This window comes from Rhynchophorus ferrugineus, unplaced genomic scaffold, assembly GCF_030347505.1.
Source record: "Rhynchophorus ferrugineus isolate W39M unplaced genomic scaffold, kcgeb_rfMv2 rfM8, whole genome shotgun sequence".
NCBI lineage: Eukaryota > Metazoa > Arthropoda > Insecta > Coleoptera > Curculionidae > Rhynchophorus > Rhynchophorus ferrugineus.
Genome location: NW_027472587.1, coordinates 19,234,789 through 19,247,800, shown reverse-complemented (window position 1 = coordinate 19,247,800; position 13,012 = coordinate 19,234,789). Strand labels below are relative to the sequence as shown.

Here is a 13,012-nt window from a genome sequence, read left to right as displayed (position 1 = left end):
AGAAAAGAAAACTTTCCTTCGCCAAAACTCCCTCCGAGTTTAGCATATTTTTATGGCTTTTTTCCGTGGCACGACGCTAGAAGGCCGAACTGTCTTTAAGGGCCTCATCATCAAACTATTCGGGGATGTCGAGATATAAAGTGGGACCAAAAATGGAAAAAGTTTTATGTGGCATTTAAAGACCTCCCTCACTCTCCTTCCCCTCCCCTCCCGCTAGCCCGCGATATAAATAATAAGCTTTTCTGTTGTTCGGTCGGTGGACGACAATAAGAGGGGCGGGGGAAGGGGAGGTCCGTTTCGTTTTGGGTCATGTATCGTTGTTATATTGTTTTATCATTTAATTTGGTGGACTTTATTGGATCTCCGAACATTTAGGTTTGGTTAATATTAACTGAAAATGTTTTTTATTTGTATTGGTTCTAAGGGGTGTATTTTTAGATATAAATTAATTTGTTTTAATATTAGTTTCATGCCTTTATTTTAACGTCAAAAAACACTTATGATATTAAACAATCACTGTCTCCACCTGATAATTTATATTACGAAATCAGTTTTGATGCTGATAATGTATCATTAAGTTCATTAATTTGAACTTTGGCTATTAAATTGTGCTATCGATAATTGAAGTTACTGATAGAGGAAATCATTAGTGAGGGATTAATGGTTGGGAGAGCATAATACCCTTACATAGTGATACACTATTCTAAACTGAACTGAGTAATTTCGCTGAAGATTTTGATGAACATTTAATTCTTCTCGCCTTCGCCCTTACTTCCCATATCCTCTTTACCTGTGTTGTGCCTTCCATGCGCTGTATATGTCTCTACTAGGTGAGTTAAGGAGCCAACTATACAGAGTTTATCAGTTATTAATTAGTTAGGTCTTTTCTGATCTCTTTACTACCCATCCAGTTAATTTTTAATATATTCCTAGCTTTTTTGATGTATTTTATTTCTGCCGCTTGTACCTTACCTTTATCTTTCTCTAACTATATCCATAATTAACAACCGAATGTTGGATTTAAGTGATATTTCCTTTTTATTTTGAATTATTTTCAAATATACTTATAACATCCACTATTTTTGATATTTATACTATGTTATGTCCTTAATTTGAATATTTATTATTCACTTCAATTTTATTCTTAACCATTCCATATTTTGTATCAAAACAACAAGGGTTGATGACAATAGACATCGAGCCAAATCAGCTTGGAAGGTTGCTGTGACTTGAAATATACGCTTGAGTCTAGATTTGAATTCATATATCATTACAGAAAAATAATGTAAAGTTCCGATTATTCAACAAGATAAGATTCATCTCTATGTAGGTTTGAATTGAATTTATACTTACCAAATTTGTTGTAATACCAGGTTAGAAGAACCTCAATTTTGAAATAGTATGATGTTAATTCAGAAACCCTTGCAATATTCAAAACTGTCTAGGTCTATCTTCCCGCTTATATATTATATTTCGAGATAAAATCCTAAGAATGCTTTTGCTAAAATTAATGGACGTGTCATTTAATTTAAAAATACATTATAAAACATTTCTGCCGTGTATCAAATAGATTTTTCGTTCACACGATCTTGGTGACAGCTGGTAAATTTTAATTATACATCACAATTTGGTTTGTAGCAAATGTCAAATAAACTGGACAATTCGAATTCCACTGAGTCTGCAGAGCGTAAAATTTATATAGAAGCTCAAGCGGACAATTGTTTAAATTAAAAACAATATTTGCTAGTATTTCTATAAATTAAATAACGCGAACGTTAATCTAGTGGAACTATATTCTAATTGCTACTGTGTAAAAAACGAAATGGTAAATGTATATTCTATTCTGTTTGTTTTAACACAGATAAAATAACGAGCTCTTTTAAGTTTTGATAGCTATTATTTTTTATTTTGTGTGTTTTCAGTTGAAAAGTATTCATAGTTTATCTCCATTATACCTAGTTCTTCGCAAAGTATGGATATCTCCTAATAATAAAATCAATCGTTAATTGAAAAAATATTTATACACGCCTTTATATACAAAATAGCAATTACATGTATGCTACTGTATATATAGTCTATTCAAAGTTTTTTTGTGCATACGTCATCAGTATTAATATATTGCCTGCCGCAACTTGTAAATTCGTTTTAGAAACAGAAAATATTCTCCGTCTACTTTTATTCTAGTTTAGAAGAGGCAAAATGGTCTCTGATTAGTTTGAACGCGTAAATGAATGAGCTTGTTAAAGTCTTCCGATTGTCAGACGTATGCAAAATTCTTGAAAGTAATAGTGATAAGAGGTTATAACTCTAATCTATAAACTATTGTGGTTGTATAATTAACTGTAGTTTTTACATGTACTCTAATATAAAAATAAATTCTATTTGATAACATTTTTGTTCAATTATATTATATAGAATAGAATTTTGTTGTATGCCAAATCCGAACTGAACTAAAATACCGAGTTGATGCGGCAACATTGTGACGTTTTGACGCAACAAATTTGAATTACGTATGTACAAAATAACTTTGAATGGACTATATATATCGTGCGGTATATTAGAGGATATTCTGATTTTTAAGTCTTATTTTCTTGACTGTATATAAGTGGTGTATCATAGAATCTGAAATTATGAAGCTTCTTGAATCCATTCTATGCTATGTATTTTAATTCCAACGTTTAAATATTTCTGTGAATATTTTAAGGGAATATTAATCAATGGAAATTTAATATCCATTATACAGAGTTCTCTGTCTACGTACATTATAATACTACATGCGATGCAGCTTATGTAACAGACTGTTGAATACTTTGTGAATAATTTCCGTTCTATTAGGTAATTCGCCAATCGCAAGTATACTTTCGAGTTGGGAAGCGTATGTAGTTTAATAAGCTGAATTTGGAATGAAGAACCGGGGATGTACTATTTGCTCATTTCCGACCAACTTAATCATCGATCCATGTGCTCTGTTATGTGTCTGATAATTATAAACAGTCGTTTATGAATATAACGTACTGCATCTCGTCAGTATTGATTGTATGCCATCAATAACGTCGTACCTAATAGATATTGGGGTGGATATTAATTTATTTATGCCAGAAGGGCGATTAATTTATAGCACACATTAGATGTATTATTTAACAATTATATAATTTTAGATAGTTTATTGTATACCAGTTATCGCCTTGTGGTCGAAACTCGAGCACAATTTATAAGATTAATCATGTTTCTTTCATAATGGACTAAGGAGAATGATTTAACATGATATGTTAATATTACCAAATTGGTTTTGATGATATTTTTATATTAAAATATATGCAAAGTATCTCAAGAACTAAATTAATTTAGTTTTAATTACTACATCACTGAACATTGTAACAAATGATACTTTAAGTAAGGCTATTTTCAGAACTGCAACAACTTCAGAACACTGAAATAGGTATATATAATTTTACTTATATATTATAATCATAAACATTATGTCGTTCTAGGTCTTGATTTTTCGTTAATTAATATGTTGTTTTGTTGTTTACTGTAGGTAGAGAGGAACATAACTTATTTCAAAAAGAGCGAAAACAGTTGGTGTCTATTAATTAATGAGATATTCTGATATCTATTGACGTTTCAAGATTATAGAGATATAATTTAATACATAAAGTTCTAAATTAAAAAAGTTTAAATTTATACAAATGTCCGTATACATTTTTGCGGTAATTAAAAACACGGCCACAAACACTCAAATCGACCAACGAGATACTGGTATACCCTCTCTCACGCCCACTACCACCTTTAACTAATAGATTGCATATATAAATAAGTAAATACGTGAAACAACAAATAACTGAAATTTTATCGCTTGATATATTTTGTTACCCTGATAGACGTGCAGTAATTTTTTTGTTGGCAATATCGAATGGTTCCACTGTTTATTTTTCACGGGGCAAAACTTCAATTTTCATTTTATTATTGTTGGAACATTAAACACGGCAAATATAGATTCCTGTTTGTTCGGCCATTGTTGGTATCATAAATTTTGCGACAATTGATTGTGGAGTATAAATTCATAATTTTTCTTATTGTCATACTCATTTCTTCTTTTTCTTATATAAATTATATATATATATATATATATATATATATATATATATATATATAAATGCATATATATAAACTAACCTTAAAAGTCTTCAAATATAACTAGAGTAAACACAAATGTATCAAATAAATCCTGCTAGATATTTGGCAATGTGTTACCGTCAGAATCAAAGGGGGTTTTTCTCGTAGTTTTTCGACCGTATCATATCATTTTTCCATCGACATAAAAGATAGCCCTTCCGACATAAAACCGCCATTTTTTCGACTATACCTAAATCAAAATTCCCGGGCACATCCACTTTCGGTCACTCCGTGTCCGATCTCTGCATTCCTACCCGGCCATTCGACCTTCTTAGCCGAAAAACCTTTTGTTCGTTCCTCATAAATCCAGAAAAATCAAAAGATACATACGCACACGTATTTCGGTCTATTTTTTCATATTTTCAATGCGAATTTATTTATATAAATTTGGAACGATAATAAATTATATACGTGTTGTTTTTACAGATAACCATTTGCCTTTTTAGTAGAGCAAGGTCGGGTCTATATAGTGGATGCCTCATGACTTTCTATACTATTTCTATCTCTGCTAATTTTTGCTGATTTTCTTATATTTTCTTATATATTTCACACGTATGTGGTGTAGCGTTGTTGTGATAACATAATATGGTTAGAAAAGCAGAACAATTTGTTTTCAACCTCTTGGGATTTAATTGTTAATTAAGGTGTATCCAAAGTGTCGGGTGTTATAATGTTTTGGTTTCATAGTGATGATGGTAGTTGAAATATATGATTTTACCTTGATATGTTTAAGGCTTTTCCTTCTCAACTATATTGTTTCTGTTTGGGGTTATTTTCAGCCCAACATATGTAGGAAAAAATCGTCAGTTTGTTTTTTAAATGCATTTTTATATTTCAAATACAAAAAATAATATTTCATGCGAGAGGGAACGATTTTTCAACTAATAAAATAACATGTTTCGAACCGAAAGCCCACCAATTGAAGTATTAATTCTAGCTGAACATCGCGCTTATAAATATAAAAATATTTTAATGGTAGAGCTGGAGATCGAACAATCGGATTAATATCTTTGGTTAATTATTTTGTCGTTTTCTCGCCTATCAAATATTTTATTTGGTTTGTTTTTTAATTTTGGAAATCTTAAGAAGATAAAGTTTGGTCACATGTATCGCAATCCCAAATTTTCACGGCAATAAGCATGGAGAAGTTATAAATATTTTTTACCTGTAGGGTTGAGATAAAAATCTCCAAATATATGTATTTTAATGTGAATAAAACTAAACGAAAAAGAATTTCTTTATAGTTTATAGTTTTTGAAATGTTTGACGAAAACCGAAATCCACTCATTTTTGGAAAATACACTTTTCAAGATATATCTTGAAATCTAAATATCATACAAAATTAATTATTATACCATTCGATTCATTGTAAAATTGCCTACAATTCACTTAATGTTTATTACTGTGCGTTTAGTTGAAGGGAAATAATGTCAAAAAAACCTTGAAAATTGCAAAAAAGTCTCAAATTCTCAAAAAAATTCATATTGAAATATAAATATATTAGTGTTGGGAACTATCGACTGAAATTGACTATCGACTGTTTAGTAATTGACTACTTTTTACTATCGACTGTTTCAGTTGCTATTTTTCGTTCGACTAACTTTACTACTTTTTACCACTGACTGTTTCAGTTGACTGTTTTCAGTCCGACTGATTTTGTTACTATTTACTATCGAACTGTTTCAGTCGTACTTTTAGTTTACTTGTTTCATTCGACTGATTTTTAACGTTCTGCCTGTGTCGTCCTAGCCGCGACCTTGACAAAAATGTACCCAATTTATGCTTGCATAGACTTATATGTAATATATATAGTTTTATGATTTTTTTTGTAGTTTGTTTGTAAATAACAATATATTATATGTTAATATAGCAGCATTTTGGAACGATCCTTCTCAAGATTGTTAATGTAATAGAGTAAAAATATTAAAATTGTGAATGATAAATAGTCAAAAACTTTTGACGGTTTTTTGGTTATTGTACATTTTTAGTTTTTAGTTTTTATTTAAGATCTATTGTATTATCTATATCTATTATGGTATATTATTTAAAAATAGCAATTAACATACTGAAATACGATAAAACCTTTGTGGGGTATTATGCCATTCCATAAAAATATTCCATTCCTTTTTACAGATCCACAGAATATTAAAGTATAAAAATAATTCTACATCCTTTAAAATAAATTTACTAATTGCATGTTAATAGTATTCAGTAATTATTTTTTCCTGTTCCTCTCTCGCAATTTATACAGGAATGAACCGTCGAACCGTGCATTTCACTGAAAATAGTAATTACTAAAATGTCGTATTAAGTACTATAATGTATTACTATTTTCAGGCGCCAGTTTTTTGGCTATCGACTGTTTCGGCTATTTTGGGAACATCGACTATTTCGACTGTTTTCGGTCGATAGTTCCCAACGCTAAAATCAACGATCATCGATCAAAATGGGTCAGTATTCAGTGTTTGACATTTATAAAAGTAAACTTACCCTGGAAAACATGAAAAAAAAGGAAAATAATTCACCAACTCAATATTCCCGTTCCACTGGATGTTACATAAAATATTGACAGCGGTTGTTTTGTTGTTCGATGTTTAATATTATGAGTATCTCCCACTTCGTATTATTCTTAGTATATCTAAGATCCAGCGAAACAAGCTAAATTAATAAAATATTTAAGATGTTCCCCTTGCTGTATTAATAATAAATCCGACCGAAAATATAAATTTCGCCCTGTTTTTAACCCAAATGGGGTTTGGCTCTAATTTTATTAGAAATTATATCCGATTCAAATATTTAAACCGACCTACCCAAGATTACGTGCTTTAGTAAAAAGGCAATATTTTAAGTTTTAACGATACTTTTATGTTAAGCCCTTATAAATTATTAGCGATTTTTATAACCTCATTGGCCTCGCCAAATCTCTGGCCGAGAGCAAAAAAAAGGCTCTGAATATTTTATCCTTTGTATATTATTCGGTGGAAAGGGAGAGTCTAATAAATGATCCCCTAACGACCTGATTAAAAGGGTATGGCAGATTTAGAATGGCTCCTGTCTCAAGTCCAATGGGTATTCTAACATATAACGTTGAATATTTTATTTATTTCTTAAACTTGAAGTGTTAAATAATGATAATTATATCATTATTATCATTTATAATGTAATATTTCGCTTTTCTTATTCACTTATTCTTTTAAAATATACTTTACGTTGTATAACTTATAAAAACTAATTGTTATATGAATATTATAGTCCTACTGTACTACAGTTCGGCACAAAATTTTATACAATCCCTATGACTTTCGTTGATCTATAGTTATTTGAGGAGAAATGAATGAAAACAGCCTCTAAATGGCCAAAAATCGCAGATTTTCAGGACTCTATGTATAAAAAAGTACCTCAAATTTGTATCTCTTAGATGATTGTAAAACTCTGAAAATATATGAAATTTTGGGTCGTAGGAAACGAAAAATCTATGTTAAATTACCTTATAACTAATACTCTTTAAGATGTGTGAAATAAACCAACATCCATTCATTCCTTGAAAATATACTATTTATTTTATAACTTAAAAGCAAAATGCTGTATAAAATTTGTTATACCAACATTAAATCAAGCGTAAAATTCCCTACATTTCTCACATTTTTAATAACTTGTGATTATTTTAACGGAAATGACACCAAGAAATTTGAAAATGGCAAAAAATCGTAAATTTCCAGGACTATATGTATGGAAAAATTGCCAACAATGGTTACTTCTTCGATCATAGCAAAACTTTCAGAATATATGTGTTGTGAGTGAATACAAACGAAAATTTATGTTAAATTGCTTTGGAACTCATAATTTTAAAGATATCTGACATAATCAGAAATGCTGTTATATCTCGAAAATACACTTTACATTTTATAATATAAAATGTCAAAGGTATATAAAAGCATTTGTACCACCGTTATATTGAGCATAAAATTCTCTATTATTCCTCTAATTTTCACTAAGTTGTCATTATTTGAATGAAAATGGCAAAAAAATTTAAAAAATCATCAAATAATTGCAATACTGGTGAGATTTTGGCACGCTTGAAGTCATAAAGAATAAAAAATCTAGTCTTAGAGTCTAGATCTTCTATACCAGTTCAGCTATACGAGCTGAGAAGCGAAGGGCAAGGAAGAAGGACTGGAAGATGTTAAATGATATTTAAAAAACTATTACCACAAGGTTTATATATATATATATATATATATATATATATATATATATATATATATATATATAAGAAACATTAATATTTTATGAAATAATTTATCTTAAATTTCCTAGCTGGAACTTCCCGACATTTAACGGCTTTGTGATGGAACGTCTAATAATGGCTGTTGTTGTTTTTTTTGCTGTAATTTATTCAAAGTACATTTTAAGCGAATATCTAACAAAAGGAAAATTTAAAAAGTCTCCCGGTGAATGCTAAAGGAAAAATGTAAATTGTTGTCTTTGTTCGAGAATCTCGTCGAGATTCCTCTGTGCTTTCTAGGACGACGGCGATCTGGTGAAGGCCTTCGAGAAAAGGAGACACGAGCGGCGTTTTAATATAGGCAATTAGAAAACTGTAGTTCTTTATGGAGGAAATATATTTTTGTTAATTGGAAATCGTAAAAGGTAACGGAGCATACGAAGGGTTCAGTTTTACGTTGTATAGTAAATACGCCAGAATAAGCAGGAAGTTCCGTTCTGCTTTGCTGGCACAAAAGCATCGTTCTTTAACATATAAGGGCCAATTTTCTTGCCTTTGTTATTACCTTTGTCATAATTAAAGGTGTACCATATCCTGCACAATTATGAAACACAAATATAAGAAAAATCAAATTATGTGGAGAAAACTTAAAATATTTGACAATTAATAAATATACACTTGAACAAACCATTGCAATCACATTCACAATAATTTTAGAACTTTAAGTTTATAAGTAAAAAAATGTGAGAAAATTTTAAGTTAAATACGCAAACAGCAACACTCCTCCACCATCGACCCACCCTTATTGAATCACCTTGTTTATCCCCACGTTTTACCCACTATATTATAAAACCAAGTGCCTAGAGCCTAATCGAATTGGATGTACATATTTTGTTAAAATTTTGGTCTTGTAATTTACTATAAAAAACAAATAAATGCATATAAAAAATATATATCAAAGTTTAAAAATTTATGAACAAAAAAATTATATGGAGAATACTTAAGTAGCTAACAATTAATAACAATATACGTTTGAAAAGTAATGAAATATTTTTTTGTTGTGAAAACTGGCTAAGTAGATCTATTGATACAGTAAATTATTTAAAAGTATATATCAAAAGTCGATTAACTTTTAAGATATATACGCAAACTGGAACACCATGGAATGCTGCTAAAACAGTATTATTTTCCATCATTCACCTTTATTGAAAGACCTATTAATTACAATGTTTAGCTCGATTTTAGAATTAAGTTATTTCAATCAAATTACGTTAAAATCTTAGTCCTGAGGTTTATTATAAAACACAAATAAATGCGTCTCATATATAGCAAAATTATGAGACACGAAAACTTTACGAAAACCGGATTATTGAATCAAGTCCTTCCAATCTTAGCGGACGCACATTCACATTCGACGTTAAGAAAATCTTTAATATACCGTCCGAAAAAAAACTTTTTTCTCCTGGTCCCGCTGCAGACGGGAACCCAATAAATTTCCCGCCCAACTACGGGGAAAAAGGAGAATGCCCGGCGCCATTATCTCGGGCCGGGCCCCGAGGAAAAACTTCCATTTTAAAAGCAATTTATCCGGTTCGGACGGTCTGATCGGAAAAACATTAGAAATCTTCATTTTCCATGGAAATTCGATTCGTACTGCAGGTGTCTACAGGCGGAGGAAGCGGACATAAAGACGTAGCCCGAGGGGGGAGGACCGGGACGGAAATGATTCCGATCGGGGGGACGCGGAGCACGTTTCGCCTTTCTTTGATTAAAGAATTTTTTTATGGAGGCTTTGCTCGGTAACCAGATGGAACCGTCGACATATGTTTCCGTTTTATGGCTCCTTCAAGTCGGCGCTTCTCCCACGATGATCGGCTGTATGGATGGAAACGTCAGACCAGTGTTCAGGCGGACTTCTTAAATAGGTCTGATAAAATTTCATGTATGCAAGGAAATAATGATAAATGTGGCAGCGTAGTATTACTGAATTAATTATTTATATAGGTATTTGGATGATACGTACTTTCTAACCTGGGCATAGAATTAAACATAGTTCGATATTTCGGTTCCTCGCGAATTGACACTGAAAAGTTTATATCCGTGAATTACATGTGATACAAAACCAAATCGAGCTATTCTTGGAACAAATTCTTCCGGAGTGTGAGAAGTGGATTATGTACGATAAAAATGTTTGAAAAATATCGTGTTTGAAGACCGAAAAAACTTTAGCAAACGTTAACTTATGGAAAAGTAAGATTGAGAAATGTGATTGGAAGGGAATTCAAGTCCATCGAAAGCTCCTTCAACCTTGTCAAACCCTTAATTTAACTTTCTATTGTCTATGGTGATTAAAAGAATCAGCCAGAAGATATCAATTGGAAGTCATTGCCTTTTATCACTATAATCAATCGACAAATCGCACTTCTCAAAAGCTTTGTTGCATCCGCCATATAGTTTGGACCTTGCTCTGCCCGTCTACCATTTGTTTCTACTTTTGCAAAACTCCTTTTTATATATTTCAAGGTCTCCTTTATACAAAGGAGGTTTTATCTCGGTTCTCCTCGGCATTAAGCCTACAGACCTATTAATTTATTTAAAGAACTATTTCATTAAATGGAAAGAAGACCAGTGACTGAAGACCTGTGGAATGGTGATACAAAGTGATACTGCGGGTCTATTAGAAAATAGATCAACTCGTCTCACTCGTTCTCTATTCAGGTAGTTTCCAAACTCATGGCCAGATAATCAGTGCCGTAACCAAACATAAGACATATCTGAGACCATTCCAGTCTTTAGTATAATAATGTTTATACATTAACACTGCTGCGTTTTTCTCTTTTAAATTCACTACACTACACTACACAAGATGAAATGGTTTGATTCTTCTTAATTTGTGTCCTATTTTGGTATGATCCAGGAGTTGTAATCCTTCCATATTTCTACCATTTGTTAGAATGGGGTTTCTTGTCAAGTCTGCCCTTGCAATTCTCTTGATTTTTGAGTAACAGTTGGTATCTACAGGAAGTTCACACGGGTTTTAAAATATGCTTATATAATTGAAACTTATTGTGTCCTGATAATTATGATAGATAGTTAATTTTCTTCCAATTAACCAATATGTCCTTCTACATTTCAACGTTCTTTTCTTTTATTGATTGTTCATTTCATCTTACGAAAGTTTGAAAAAATTAGCCTTTTTTCCAAATTATTATTAATACTATACATATTTAGCTATAGTAAATCTGAAATTTCTTCATGACCCGGATATTCTGAAAAAGCATGATGATTAATACATTTATTTATTTTAGTAACAATATTATATAAATATTATAAGGCAACGCAATCGTAATATATTCTAATCACAATTTCCTTCTTAGTCATTAGCCTTAGTCGAGTCTTGGCATAATCATAAGGTCGCGCGCTGAATTGACGCTAAATTAACCTGTCAAAAAGAGGAAAAACAAGCGGGAGCTTTTGCTAGTTGTTTACTGAGCGCGGCTCCGCTTTGAAAAGAATCCCGTAGCAAGAAAATAAACCTGAATTAACACAAATAGTCGCGTTCCTGCCGGAGTTTACTTGGGTTTCGGGTCGGAGAAATTCGCTCTCCGCTCGAATTTATCATTAAATAATGTTTTCCTTTGTATTAAGTTGTATACAGGTATATAAACTCACAATATAATAAGTTTTACCGCATTAGTATGATATTTTCAAAGAAATCAGACGATCTTTTTCTTTTGATGACAGGCTTTGTGTTTTTTAAAGACAACTTTTGACATAAACTTCCAACTTGGTGTCTCTAAGTAACATGTAGCCCAATATCAGTTAATATATGATAAAAAGTTTTAAATTTGGTGTGTTGCGCATACAGATAAAAACATCTGTTGCCGAACATCGATTAGTTACAATCCATTAACTGGTTCTGTGCCTTATACGCCTTTTTCTCTCCGAATAACTGACGTAGAAACATCTAAAGCGCCACGGAGAAAAACATTTTAATAAAACTTTATATCCCCCGAGGTTATGAGACTTTTTCGTAAACACATTGTACGATTACCTATTCGAAAACAAGGAAACGTCAAAACTTTGTCGACATAAAAAATAAATTAGTAGTTAAATATTATTGAAATGTATTTGTATATATAGATTGTCATCAAGCTTATAGTAGTTTAAAATTGCATTCATAAGTTTTCACAGTTTGTAACCATTTATATATATTAAATGTACCAAGTTTGCTAAAATTTTTTGTTAAAGTTAGTTTTTTCCGAATTAGTTTTGTCGCATATTTTAGAGAGAAAGTGTCCCTCCTTTACCAACGTGTCTTCAGTAATAATATAAAAAGTTAAGGTGATACCGTGATCAAGACCTGTGACCCATAGATCACTCAGTAATTTTTATATAATTTTTATCATATTCTAGAGAGAATAAATCTAATCCCAACACAGTAATTTGGATTTATCAACAAATATTCAACAATTGATCAGGTGCATGGAGTAATAGATGTCATTCATTGAAGAAGAAGGCCCGTGAAGATAAAAGTTATGTTCGGCTATATTCTTAGATGTAGCACAAGTTTTGGATAATGTTTTGAACAAGAGCCTCGCTAATAAGCTA

The 13,012-nt window shown here is 31.2% G+C and overlaps 1 protein-coding gene and 1 long non-coding RNA gene across 4 annotated transcripts in view; one reads left to right on the top strand and one right to left on the bottom strand.

Moving 5' to 3' along the window:
- LOC143201576 (neurotrimin) overlaps positions 1-13,012 on the bottom strand; it is a 139,969-nt gene that overhangs the window by 90,760 nt on the left and 36,197 nt on the right. The window lies entirely within an intron of this gene.
- On the top strand, positions 6,521-11,457 carry LOC143201583 (uncharacterized). The gene is made up of 2 exons (XR_013006972.1): positions 6,521-7,388; positions 8,287-11,457. It is a non-coding gene; the product is annotated as an uncharacterized LOC143201583 (long non-coding RNA).